Source organism: Rhagoletis zephyria, unplaced genomic scaffold, assembly GCF_001687245.7.
Source record: "Rhagoletis zephyria isolate East Lansing unplaced genomic scaffold, Rhagoletis_zephyria_1.1 Rzeph_scaffold_01696, whole genome shotgun sequence".
In the NCBI taxonomy this organism is placed as follows: Eukaryota; Metazoa; Arthropoda; class Insecta; order Diptera; family Tephritidae; genus Rhagoletis; species Rhagoletis zephyria.
Window position 1 is genome coordinate 78,795 of NW_016158780.1, and position 13,693 is coordinate 92,487.

Sequence of the window (13,693 nt, forward strand, 5' to 3'; positions counted from 1 at the left end):
GGTGGTAAAAAATATACGTATGTACATATGTATGTAAAACAATTATCGTCGAAATTCCGTTTAATTGATTTTTTAGAGACTGCGCGCTTTGCGCCTAACCGCGTAGCATACATAAATTCGCTATTAGTCTGGTAGCATAAGTACATATGTATATCTACGACAGCTACAAAAATAAATATGCAAGTACGTTTTACGTAAACATGTACTGTTTTATTTTATGTATGTATGCAAGTAACAACACACAAAGTTTTGCTCAACTAAAGCTTAACTACTCATGTGTGCATTTGCATAAATCCTCTGCTCTGCCACTGCCGCCACAAAATCCAGCTTAAACTATGATTACGTACAAAATACGTAACTCATCCGACCCGGGTGACATTAATGAAATATAAACAATGCCAGCTGAATTTGAAACAATTTCATCCATGTTTGAGTTCAAACAAAAAGTAAACTAAAAGCCAAAGCTGGCATACAATCTAATGCAATACTTTTGCAGTATGTATGTTTTTTGTTTTTTTGTTTTAATTCATATTCTCCAATTTCATTTTGAGCTTTACATCAATGCCTGCTTGCTCAATGGCTTAACAGTTTTTGTGGCAACTTTTCATACATTTTAATTCGTTATTGCTTGCACAACTTTTGGAAAAAGTAGAAAATGGCATACAATGTGTTCTGACATTTCGCTCATATTCAATTTAGATCGAATTTGGTGTTTTCAATTCAAAAATAGAAAATAAAATTTAAAAATAATAACTCAAAATATCGCTTTTGTATTAGCAAAGTAAAAGTAACTAGCATAGCGGAAAAGGAATTTTTTATGTTTTTCTTTTGTGAGAATTTTTAATTTTGCTCTTTCAAAGTCCCAAAAAAAAAACATCCTACATGACACATCGAACATATTCAATCGATTTATAATCCATCAAAGCTGCCAATGTAAACTCAACGCACCAAAGTAACGGAAAGGCAAAAGAAACTAACAAAAAAAAATCAAAACAAACAGCAGCAGGCAGAGTAAAGTGCAAAAAAGATCTGAGATTTGCGCAGACAATTTTTTGGCCTTTTCACGAGTATAAACGTATGCATGTACGTATAATAGGATGATTAAAAAATTAAATGAGAAATAAGATTTTTTTTTTTAAATATGATCAAAGATGAAGCTGTATTTTATATGGGAGTAAACTTTTTCGTAGAAATGGTATAGAATTCTTAAAAATCAATCAATCTCTTCAAGAAGCTTCCAGTAATATAACTCAATTGTCTATTTTACCATTTTTAGTAATAACGATATTTTATGAATCCCCCATTGCATTTTTTTGGCGTTTTGAGGGACCTACAATATATAAATAAGGGACATAACAGTTATAAGTTTTATCAAACAACACATTGTTCCATAACAGTTATTACATTCGAAATAATTTTTATTTCGCTGACAAAAGTTATAACCCAACGTTTACCTTGCCTGATAACTGTTACGCAGGAGACCTACATATATTTTCCGTCGCCAATAAGTGTTGTTACCCAGCGTTTATTTTTACGATGTCTGATAATAGTTATTTCTCTCCTCCTCTTTTATTTTCATCATCTTTATTTTCTTCTCCATCTCCGTTTTCGTTAATATTCTTATCTTACAATGTTTATCGGACAACGTAAAAAATAAACGTTGGTCAATAATTGTTATCAAGCAACGTAAAAAATAAACGTTGGTCAATAACTGTTATGAAGCAACGTAAAGAATAAACCTTGGGTTAAAACTCTTATATGCGAAACACCAAAAATATTTTTCATTTAATAACTGTTATGAAACAACGTTTTCGTTAAATTTCAGAATTCGGGCAACGTTTTCAGTTTATAAATTTGAGATATTGAGTTATTTGTGGTCCCTGGTTATTATTGTAAAATGGCTAAATAAACAATCGCGTATTGTTACTAAAGGTCTCCTGAAGAGAAGCAGAGTCTTTCGATTGAAAAATATTGAATCTCTAATAGTCTATTACATTTCTACGAAAATACAAGGAGAACTTCATGGGATTTGAAGCAGTTCTAAATAGCTTTCTTTAAGAAAAAAAAATCACGGTTATCCTTTTTCCATTTTTTACCATTTTTAACGTTTTTCTCCGCATGTTATTTTTGGATCTCCCTAATGTACGCGCATTCCTGCCAAACCCTTTGCAACCAGCACTCGCGAGGCATTTTTAGTTATTTTTCGCTTTCCCCCTCACTACTGCCCCTTTGTAGATTCGAAAATATGCCAGTAAAAAGCCAAATACAGTTGTAGGTTCGAATCCGTATCGAAGGACATGCATCCGAATTGAATTAAAATGTTACGTATACGCCATGTACACCGTAAAAGCAGGCCCATTTGTGTGTGAAGGCCGCATGTGATTGCAAAAGCCCGAATAACAGCTAAACTGGTAGCGTATAGGCTTCGAAAATGGAGAAATGATAAAGGGGCATGACGTAAAACGAAAACTGGTGAAAGACAAAACGGCAGCATAAATCGCAGAAAAAATTGGGCGCGAAAGAGCGTGCGCAGTTTTGATGTTTTAAATGTATGTATGCATGTATATGTGTGCGTGTATGTATATGAATGAGTAAGCACTGAGCTACCCATATTCCCTAACGATAAGTTTCTGATTGTCGAAATATCGACCAATAGAAACAAATAAAAAAATGTAAAAACATGGATTTCTATTTAACCGCGTATCTTGAGCTTACGAGAAATTCCATTATTCCATATAAAAATGTTAAATTCGTAAAAAAAAATAAAATAATAGAAACTCCATTAAGGTATTACTATATATGTATGTATGTATGCAAGCGACCAAAGTCAATGCAGCAAAAGCAGCGCCACAACAATCAATCGACTCTCTGCATGTGTACTCCGCTTTGGGCTTCTCCGTCAATATATCCGTGTTTGTACGCTCGCTATTCGATTTGAGGATCAACAAGAAAATGGCAACACCAAAAATACATATACAAACAAAATAATAACAACAGTTTTATATTACTGCAATTCTATGCAGCTGAGCCGCAAAAGCATCAACAAACACTTCAAAAAAACTTCATGTGGTACGTGCTTTTTCATTTGCTCTGCTACTTTGTCGACCATCAGCAAAACTTCAACAACAAAACACATACATACATATGCAATCAAACTCATCGCAATTTTATTTTCTACTATAAATGGAGTGCTGAAAAGTTGTGCGGTATGCTCTACGAAGTGAACTACAAGCGTAAATACATATTTATTTACTTAGGTTGCTGTGAAGACTGGAAATCAACTGTGAAAGCTTAGAAGAAAAAAATGAAGTAATAAATAAACTTTTCATTTGAAAAATGGTCTATCATTATTGGCTTGCAGGCTATAGTAAGGAAGCAAAGCGAAAGGGTTTAATTGCTTTTCATAGCGGTGGAATATTGAACTTTATAGAAAGTTAGCATTTTGATCGAAGTAAAACTAATGAAAAGTTGTAAGTATTAGTAGTGAGGAAACGTGTGCGAAAAAAGTCGACAAATTAATTACTCTGCGGCTTTGAAAAAGTTGTGCATTAAAGACTTAAAGGCGCTTTTAAACTTCCTTTTAAAAGAGTTGAATTGAAATTAGTTAAATTCATGCAGAGTGTTTTCGCAGTTCGCATGAAATAACAAAAGTGCTTAATATTTCCTTTTAACTTTGAAGTTAAAATATTTCAAAGTTGATATATATTTTGAAGTAGATATATGAACAGTGCAAATTTTTATTACACGATTAGCAGACCCGGTGAATTTTGTCCCAGGAAAAATATATTTTTTTCTATTGAAACATTTTAGTCCCACATTTTCACGAGCAATTCACGTTCAAAAATAAAAATATGGAGAAAAAGTTAATTGCTTTCCATTTTATTAAAAAAAAAAACGCGAATATGAAGCTAGGAAATTTGTTCAATAAGAATTTCGTTAGGAAATAAACCAAAATGCTGTAATATACGAATCCATTGAAAAATAATAATTTTTTTATCATTAAAATCTAAAGATTATTAAAAAAATAAAACTAATAAAAAAAAGAAAAAAAAATACTAAATAAAAAAACAAAAATAAAAAATCCTCTGCCCGAGGAGTACTCGAACCCGGACCCTCTCGACTGGCGGCCTAATGCTTTGACCACTCGGCCATTGCGACTCTTCGGGCGGCGCGGCAAAAGGCATACGCAAACGCTATCAATTGACTGTCTGTGTTTGTTTTGACCAAACATTTTTGGTGTACTTTTTGTGACTCTCTCCCGCTGAAATAGTCAAATCATCTCTAGTCACAAAAATAGTCACTAATTGCTAATCTCAAATTTAATGACTTGAGATGAGACTGACATACTGAATCACAGGGTTAAAGTAGTTGAAAATACATGCAGTAAAAGGCAATTGACTGCTTCCTAGGATATCGCCATATTAAATAAATGAGTTCGGTGCAGGTAATATAGTGAGAATTTTAATTAGCTATCATTGACAATAAAGTAGTTTATAAATTACTTTCAAACTAACTCAATTTCCTGCAGGGTCTTTTAACCACCTCCAAGCGGCCTCGAACTTGCTGTTTCAGAACCAGAGCCAGTAGTCTTCACTTGACGCCATGCCGTAATTTGTAAGAAAAGCAAGTAATTGCGTTTTATTTTTGACTTTGGCAGTTCAAAGGCAGATGACGCTGAACGCTTACGTTCTTGGACATTGTCGTACTGATAGGCACATACAAGTTAATGCACTAGTATTTTTTCCAACTGCTTTGGCTTTTTACTGCAGGGTAGATATGCAGTATGCAAAATTCGGTTTGTATGGAAGGTGGCACGCCCCGTTTTCCAATAATCGCCTAATAAATTTTACGACCTATTCTAACTACCTTTGCTCTGAAATATCTCTCGCACCGTTGCCGGTCAGGCTAAGATTTCAAAGGCATCCAAATTTATTCTATGTTGCGGAAATAAAAAAACTGGCTCCTTTCCGTGATAAAGTAGATGAGGTACACAAGAAGATAGACTTCATTTTCTAGCTAAATTTTGCCTCTCTACATTCCCTAAGAAGAGTGACAGTTACCGCAACTTAACCTACTAATCTATGGTTAACACCTATGCAATTCCATACTCATATCTAAAATTCGAGACTTTTGCATCAAATACAAACGAAAAATAGCTTTGCTCTGGGTCCCAGGTCACGTCGGTATTGCTGGGAACGAACATGCAGACAAGGCAGCTAAATATTTCGAATCAGCACCTACTCTTCTCAATGAAATACATGAACAAAACGATCTCAGAAAAATGTTACACCGGTACGTACATGAGGGAAGACGCGCAAAATGGAGAAAGTTTCAACACCGATACACAAACCTCAACCCTCTTCGAAATAAAACATTTTACCCCAGCAACATCTCTCGACTTGAGGCAACCATCTTTACACGTTTGAGGATCGGTCATACACAAATCACACATCAACATCTTCTCACCGGAAACCCTATACCGCCGTGCCCATTCTGTCCCAACACGCTATCCGTTGATCACATCATGCGCACCTGCACAGCTTTAGAGAGTATTAGGCAAAAACACTTTGCTTCCACTCAATACCAAACATTGTTAAAAACGCCATCTTATGAAAATATTATATGTATCTATAATTTTCTAGTAGAATGTAAATTGCATAATAAAATATAAACTTGTCCCCCCATTTGCTTCGGAGTCGATGGCCACAGTAGCTTGCACTCCTTCTTGTCATTAGGTTTAATATTTGCATATATTTTTCCTAATAAATAATAATAATAATAATACTTAGAATCACTGCTGTGTATACCCTTTGACGGACTGCAGAAAGGCTGTGACATACAGGTTCAATTGGGTTACACGTTTTGCGAGCGCGTCAGCTCTGCCGTTGCCACCAAATCCGTTATGTCCCAGTACTCACCAAAGAGTGAGTACTTACTCACCCAAGTGTAGTACGTACTTAACTGGTTTAAAGCAGTTTTGCAGTCGTTCACAAGTCTTTATGTGGCTATAAAAGAGTACACGGCTATCTCTCTGTTGGACATGATATTTCATCTTCTACCTAGACATTCCCGACAATTGACAATTGAAAATAGACAATTGGTTTTAAAGAGCGCATTTAATTTTCTAATGATCTTAACCAAAACAAAATTCTTAATACAACGGGAATTGTCAATTTTATATGAACATACATACTTATGTAAGTACCCGAAAAACAATCTAATATGACGAATTTGCTTGCGTGACCGGAAATTTGATGGTGAACGAATTTCCAACTTGGACAGAAAATAATTCGGTTTATATAAAAAAATAACGACATACAAAAACGTGATTGCGAATATCGCATCAAGAAAATCCATTTTATTGCCACCTTCATCAATTGGTGATTCGCATACGTATACGCAGTGGAGTACTACGCGCCAACTAGAGAATGGAGACAAACGTGACAGGAGGTGAAATCAAATCAAGAAAAATGTTTGCACAAATTTGTATCTCTGACCAAACCAATAACTTACAGAAGCTAAGGCGAGGTGGGGATCAGTTGCAGTTGAGTGGATAATGGAAGGTACATCGCAATCGCTGTCGCTGCTGTTCGTGCAAATTATGCTGATGAGCAAATAATACACAAGTAATAATCATAAATTATAATAGATAGAGTAGGGTATGAATAAAAAAAGTAGAATGTCGGAAAATGAAGTTATGGGGCGCGCCCCTCCGCATTCAACATAACACCCACTTCAACCGATCCCAGCAAAAGCCAAACTCGCACGAAAGCACAAAAAAAACAAATAATTTGACTTGATTCCAACGGCTGAAACAAGCGTACATTCAGCGTTCTAACACTCATCACCTCATCATCATCATAGTCATCATTATTTGTTATCATTACTGCATATCTCGAACTCAAACTTGACACAAACAGAAACAACTACAACAACGAATATGCTAAGGCTGTGCCCATCACTCACATCAGCAGACAGACTCCTCCTTCAAGCCATCGTCATCATCAATATGGCAGCTTTGCGCTTCCTTTTCACACTCAAAAGTCAGCACTTCATCGCTAGCAAACAATCTGTAGCGCTCATTCCGCCGCCCACTCACTTTCAAGTGCCGATTGTTTTTGCTCTACCAGAGTGCTATGCGACGCTGCTCTAATAAGTATGTGCTTGGCATTTTGAATGTTTTCGAAAATCGATTGTCAATATTGAAGTGTGGTTGTTGTCAGCAGAAATGGCAAAAGTGGCAAAGAATTTTCTTAATAAATGATCATCAGAAAGTAAAATGATGATTGCTTTGGTAATAATTACTACCAATGCGGCTCTGTTTTATTTTCCTGTCAACTGTCAATGGCATCGCTTTGCGTCGATAATGTCACTGCGGAGTGGCACTCAAAGCGAAAATGGCATGGCGGCGATAAATATACAAATTTCTTCAATTTTTTTCTTTCCAATAAAGACAGCGACAACTTTTCCCGTTTCCATTTTTGCTGTTCAATTTTCAGCTACGAATTTTTGACGCCGGCCGTCTGCAACTTTGTGTGGTACTTTCCCTTATTTTTCTTTTTCGTGCCACTTTTTCTGCCATCACAGATTGTGCGGGTGTTCCAATGGCTCAATCGTTGATTCAAATGATTCATTTGCGTTACTTCACTGGCTGTCTGACATTTCTAGCTTTTTTTTCAGTGTTACTTTTTTTGCGTTTCGGGTTTCTCCTTTTTTCTGTCGTTATTGCTTGATAAGAAAAATTAAAATGCCACAGCACGTCAGTGATTTTTGTCATTCGCAATTTGAGCTGCCACCACGCCCACCCCTTCGCGTCGTAGTGACTACAAACCCATGCAAAGACATTCATTTTTTTTTTTTGTAATGTTTGTTTCTATTTTTTTGCCTGCTTCCTGTCTGAAGGCATAAGTGTTTAGCAAGGGGAGCTTCACGCGCGGCAAATCAATGCAATTTATCGGAGTTTTGACAGCTGCAGCACTGATTGTCATTTTTGGAGCTTTCGTTTAACTTGATTTTTTTTTGTGAGATCAGTTTTTAAATTCGTTTTTTTAACTGGTTTTCTAATATGAACATGATTGGCTGGTTACAGAATTAATGAATAATTAAGGCAAGGTACTACTGCATAGTATTTTCTAAAGATTTTATGATAGAAGTTTTAAACGCATGGTAATCTGAATAGAAATTAAAGTACGGGAACTAGAGTGCCTTTTTTTCGAGAGAATGGCGGAGATAGCCCCCGTAAATGCAGCAGCGAACTTTGCAAGCACAAAGATAATAAGCACCATTCAAGAAAGTAAGCATATACTCCGAAAGCCAGACCTGAATTAAGCCCGATATTGAAATTAAGGAAAACCTTATCCGGGCTTTATTTTACATAGTTTTCATACAGTGAAAATGCGTATGCTGGTATAAAGTCATGATCAAAAATTACAAAAAAGAAAGATGGCTTTTATTACGAAAAAAAAAACAAAGCCAAGCAAAATAAGTTCAATTTTTTTAGACCAAAAGTAAAAAAAATAAAAATCAGTAAAACAAATCACGTTTGGTTTTATTTTAACCTTTTTTAATAACTTACAGCTTCTTTATGACTTTTTTTTTGGATTCGAGTAGTGCTATTCCACCGTCGCCGAGTACCTGAATGTACCTACTGCCACCCGGCAGGTCCATGGTTAAATTTCTGGTCTTAGAAACATCAAAAAAAGTTTTTTTTTCATATAGCGGTCACCCCATAGCAGAAAGTCTCAAACATAACAGTAAACTCCAGCCATAAAAAAGCTTCTTCGGAGGTGTAGTAAAGTAAGTATTTCCCTTAAACTTGAACTGGAAGTTCGAGGAACTCGAAACTTTATTAAGAGGTCTATATCAGTTTGATATGAAGAAAATGGTTTCTTCGCTGAAAACATCCGATTTATACGATATTCGAAAAATCAAGATTTAAAAAAAAAAGAGGAAACCGGTTTGGAAAAACTGAATCAATCACCCCAGCATCGCTGCATGAAACATTCTAATATTACATGCAGAGAGGCAATTAGTCGAGTAATTAACCAAGCTTTCTCCGCTAAAATTCTAAATCAGATCTTAATTGCTCGATTAGTGCTGAATTGATTGTATCTAGTTATTTGCAACTACGTCCCGATAAAGCGAATTACTTATTGTTCGAAAAATTCCACCATGGTTTAATTCCAGATTAACAAAGCTGAAAAATAAGATGACAAGAGTATAGAGCTCTCTGTTTCCGAAAACGATCTTTTACTTGCTATTTCAGCTTCGAGTCAAGATTCCGAATGTTTCTAAACTATCTTTTTTAAAAAATGCTCCAATGTTTAAGACTTTCTTATTTCCTTCTTTTTCAAGAGTGCCTCAATAAACGCCTTTTCCCAAAACAATGGAAAATTTGTACCCGTACTCCAATATTAAAATCTGCTGATCGCAATAATGTCTGTAATTACAGCCCGATAGTTAAATAAAGCACATTGGCTAAGTTATTTGATACTGAAATATATTTGAAATTATTGGATTAAGTAAATAGGATAATATTGGCTTATTCCCCGATAGGTCAACCTGTTCTCATTTAGCTCTACAAAGCAACAAAATGGTTGAATCAATTCAAATGCGCAATAAGACGTTATAAGTACATGCGGACTTCTCCAAAGCTTTCGAAAAAGTTAGGTTTTAAAATTTATACTTTTCCAGTACAAAATTTTTGTTTAAAGGCCAGATAAATTTTAAAACCAACATGAGATACGGCCCATAAAGTTAATTGTTACAATTGGTGCAACGTCATCTAGAGTTATTGGTAATGCGTGGTCAGGCATTGCCACAGGGTACCCGATGAGGACTTCTTTTATTTTCATTTTTCATCAATGTTTCCAGAAAATTTATGGATTTAAAAAATTATTATTTTTTTCATTATTTTCGAAAATGAAAAATTTTAACCCTTCTGTTGCATTAAGGTCATTTCGTAACCTTTTGTAACTTAAACTTTTCAATATTTTTTAAACTGAAAATAATTGCATAAACAACTTTTCAAGATCCTATATTTAAAAAGAAAGTTGTTTCTACTGCAAGAGAAATTATTTCAAAACTTACGTGAGCTACTAGCTACTGATGACCCACAGTAGGCTGCGTTTTCCTCATTTTGCTGGAAATAATGACTAAATTAAATTTTAACGCAGTCTTGAGACTTTTTCTAATGTATTAAGAGTAAGAATTTTTTAATGTAACAGAAGGGTTAAGGGCAGATCGATAAGTCAGTCACTTTTCAGTCTATTCGACAAGTAGCCTTTGATTTCTCTACATAGGGCCATACAAATAAAAGATAAGCAATTGCTTTTTCCTTTTACTCAATTTATTCAAAGAAATTTAAGCAAAAGATCTGAAATTTTAAGAAAAAGCAATGGCTTAGCTTTTAAATTTGGGTTTGTGTTTTTTTTTCTAATTTCTTTGTTCCCTTAAAAGAAGTCGATTTTAAATGCCTTCAGTATGAAAGTTATTTTTCACTAATGCGCTTTTTTCAGCTTGACGGGGCTAATCTGCAGAAAAATGCCACAATTTGTAGCGGAAGTTATGGCTTTTTGCCAATGGTACCTACAAAAGTCTGTATTTAGGTAAGCGAATTAAAGCATGCTATGGACTTCTCAAGTGTCATATAACAAAACTTTCTTAAGTAATAGGCTGATGGTACTTCAAAAGCATACCCATCCTTGTCTTGCGCACCCTCTGGACAAAGATTTCGATGCTTTTTTTCGAACTCTGCATGACTTACGACCATGCATAGCTGATGCATAGATGTTTACCATTGGCCAGAGTGTCTATCCACTATTTGTTGATCTAATAAATATTTTTGTATGCATGCATGCATGTAAACAACCTGATCTGCTCTCTCACTGAGTTGTTCATTCAGCCCACATACAATGAGCGAAGTTTACTGCTTTCAGCGCTTGTACAACACGTGGCGAATTCAAAAAAATGTTAGGTGAATCAGATGGTTTGTTAGCAGAAGCAGTGTTGCATTTCAATCAAAACTCACTGGCTTCCCAAATTACACTTTTAACTGCAGGGAGAAAATATGTAGAATTTTTTTTTCGCAAATAAAATTTAAATACGTTTTACCAATAAATATTGCACTCAGCTTTAAGTACAAAAACATTAAGCAAAAAATAAAAAATAAAAAATATTTTTGGCAAATTTTCACAAATTTTAAATATTTTCAGTCATCCGTATGAAACTGTTTCCATAACAAATGAGAATAAATGGGCTAAAATTAAGAAAATATTTAAATAAAAAAAATGTTCATACATAATTTTTTATGTATTTAAATTCATATGACCATTCAATGTATATTTTCTTTGCGCATATTTTATGATACTTTTTTTCTTCACTTGCAGCTGTTCACTTCAATGTTAGACAAAATCGGTACTTTACATGTTTTGTGATTAAATGGTATTCAAGCCAAATTGTCGCATATATCATACTTTTCACAGCACCGTCTGAAAATAAAATCAGCGCCGCCGTTATGAAAAAATGATTATATTCCCAGTTTATAACCTCACTTTTGCTCTTTTTGTCAACATTTAGTATCATTCTTATAGCTAAGCAGCAAAGAACCAATTTCGCTTTTTACGTGTCGCAAAAACTTTTCTTATTATTTGTTATCTTTCTTGCACCAAATTTCTATTTTATTTTATTCAAAAATGTAATCACCATTTTCTCCAAGTATTTAGTGCGCTTAAGATAATACATTGGAGCAACTGTTTTCCCAAAAGCTTTGATGCTATCGTGACTTTGCATTTTTCTTTTATTTTCTGTTTTGCTTTTTTTACATTTTCGTATTTTTTGTTTCTTTTTTCCCAAAACAAAAAAATAAGGCTGCTGCACCCACTTAAGTTGTTGCTACTTTAATTTCCATAAGGTTCCATGCTCTCACTTTTTCTACATTTTCCGCTTCTTCCACAATCACACATTTTCTGTTTTGGGTCGCTTAACTAGTGCTCACTTTCTACCAATCTTCTTTAAATATTTTCTGTAGCACTTTTATTTCAGGTTTTTACTCTTCTTATTTTCCTATTCCAATTCGTATTGTAGGCTTGAGATTACTGCTATTTTCTCTTTTAGTTATTTCACTTCCTGTTTGACGCACAATGTAATAAAGCTACAAGGGATATGAGATTCTTATCTTTATAGCAGCCGAAGGACCTAGTCAAGCGAGGGCACCGCTACAGCCACAGGCAGTTGACTAAGAATATAGCTGCCAACTAGATATTTTGCAATGATTTTGGTGCACAACTTTAGTCATAGTACTACGTCTTTATCGACTATCACATTTATTTATTTCAGTAACCTTTTCTTTTTGTGAAACTTTTAATATAAAGTTCTGGCGAATTTTCTGTGCTACACAAGCAACTTTTTCCTCAATTCACTACAAGCACACTTTTCTTTCATTTAACTCATTTACGTATAGGCGTGAAATTTTATTACCGACCGTGTATGCCTTTGAAATTTGCTTGCAAAACAAATTCACTGGTGAACTGCCAACAACCAACAAAAATAAAGTAGAAAGAAACCAGCCGACGCACTTCCGCCGCTCAACGACCATTTAACGCCCGTTTACAAAAACAGACTGAGCCATTTCGGGATTTATCCCTTGATGTTAAATAGAAGACTTGCAATTTTTTTGTTTTCTTTTTTTTTTGGCTGCCAATTCGTCTTCGATAGACTGCTCTCCAGCAGCAACACAACGTACTTATCTAGTTTAGTGAGAAGAGCAACAATCAGCGTAAAATCAGTCGGCTCCGGTTTTGCGCCAGATGCCAGACGCATGACAAGGGGAGAATTGCGCGGGTTTGTATGGGTAAAAATAGATTTACCCGCTGATGTGTAGCTACTCTCAAGCAGCACTGGTTGCAAGACAGCTCGAGTACGAAATTGTTACGGAGAGCATACACATGACTGCGGCAAGCATAATTGTGCGCCGAGTAAGAAGAGTGAGTGTGCACGAGTGAGTGAAATTGGTTGTCAGCATCCCGTTGGCAGGATACGTACAATACAAAATTTGGCAGCATAGCATGTTTTTTGAATTACAAGTGTGGTGAAAATCAGCAGCAGAAAGAGAAGTGTATCATAAAAAAGAGATACATTTTATGAGAACCCTCTCTTCACTTCGACTATGGTGAGCGTATAAAAAGTGAATTTTCAAAGAAGTTTCTTCAAACAGAGCACTTTCTTTATGCTATTTCAGACGAATATCCGATCTAATTTCGATTTCTTTCGTTAAAAGCATATACACTCTTTTTATGTCTAACAATATTTTTCGGTGTATACTACTCTTGACGAATTTAGCGCCAGTAATCATTCACGCCCAACGCTTGTTTGCCTAAGAGCACCAGAATATATTTATCATCCTTATCGCAAGTTCCGTTTTGTGCGCTTGTTCTTAAACGCCCTCTGTTGGCTTGGCTGAAAAGCTTTCTTATCACAAAATAAAAGCTTTTATGTCTCACCTGAAGACTCATAGATGTGTAAGCAGTAGGTTGATAAGAATTCATGCTGAACACGCAAATGCATGAGGTGGTGGAAAAGTCGAAAGGGAAATACAGTTAAAGTTTAAAGATATAAACATAGTATCGTATATAATTTACATATCTCAATAAAAGCCAACATATTTAAACTCCGCTAAGAACATAGACTCATACCT

General features: G+C 35.0%; 1 protein-coding gene across 5 annotated transcripts in view; it reads right to left on the bottom strand.

Annotated features, from left to right (window-relative positions):
* Nucleotides 1–12,653, bottom strand: part of LOC108364878 (uncharacterized) — a 41,792-nt gene extending 29,139 nt beyond the window's left edge. For 4 of the 5 annotated variants that reach the window (XR_001847836.1, XR_001847834.1, XM_017618744.1 and 1 more), the window contains exon 1: nucleotides 12,482–12,652. The gene's annotated coding sequence lies outside the window, so the exon portion shown is untranslated. Of the gene's footprint in view, nucleotides 1–12,477 lie in introns of all 5 variants that reach the window. The other variant, XR_001847835.1, reaches the window with a different exon arrangement.
* Nucleotides 12,654–13,693: the final 1,040 nt, after the last annotated feature.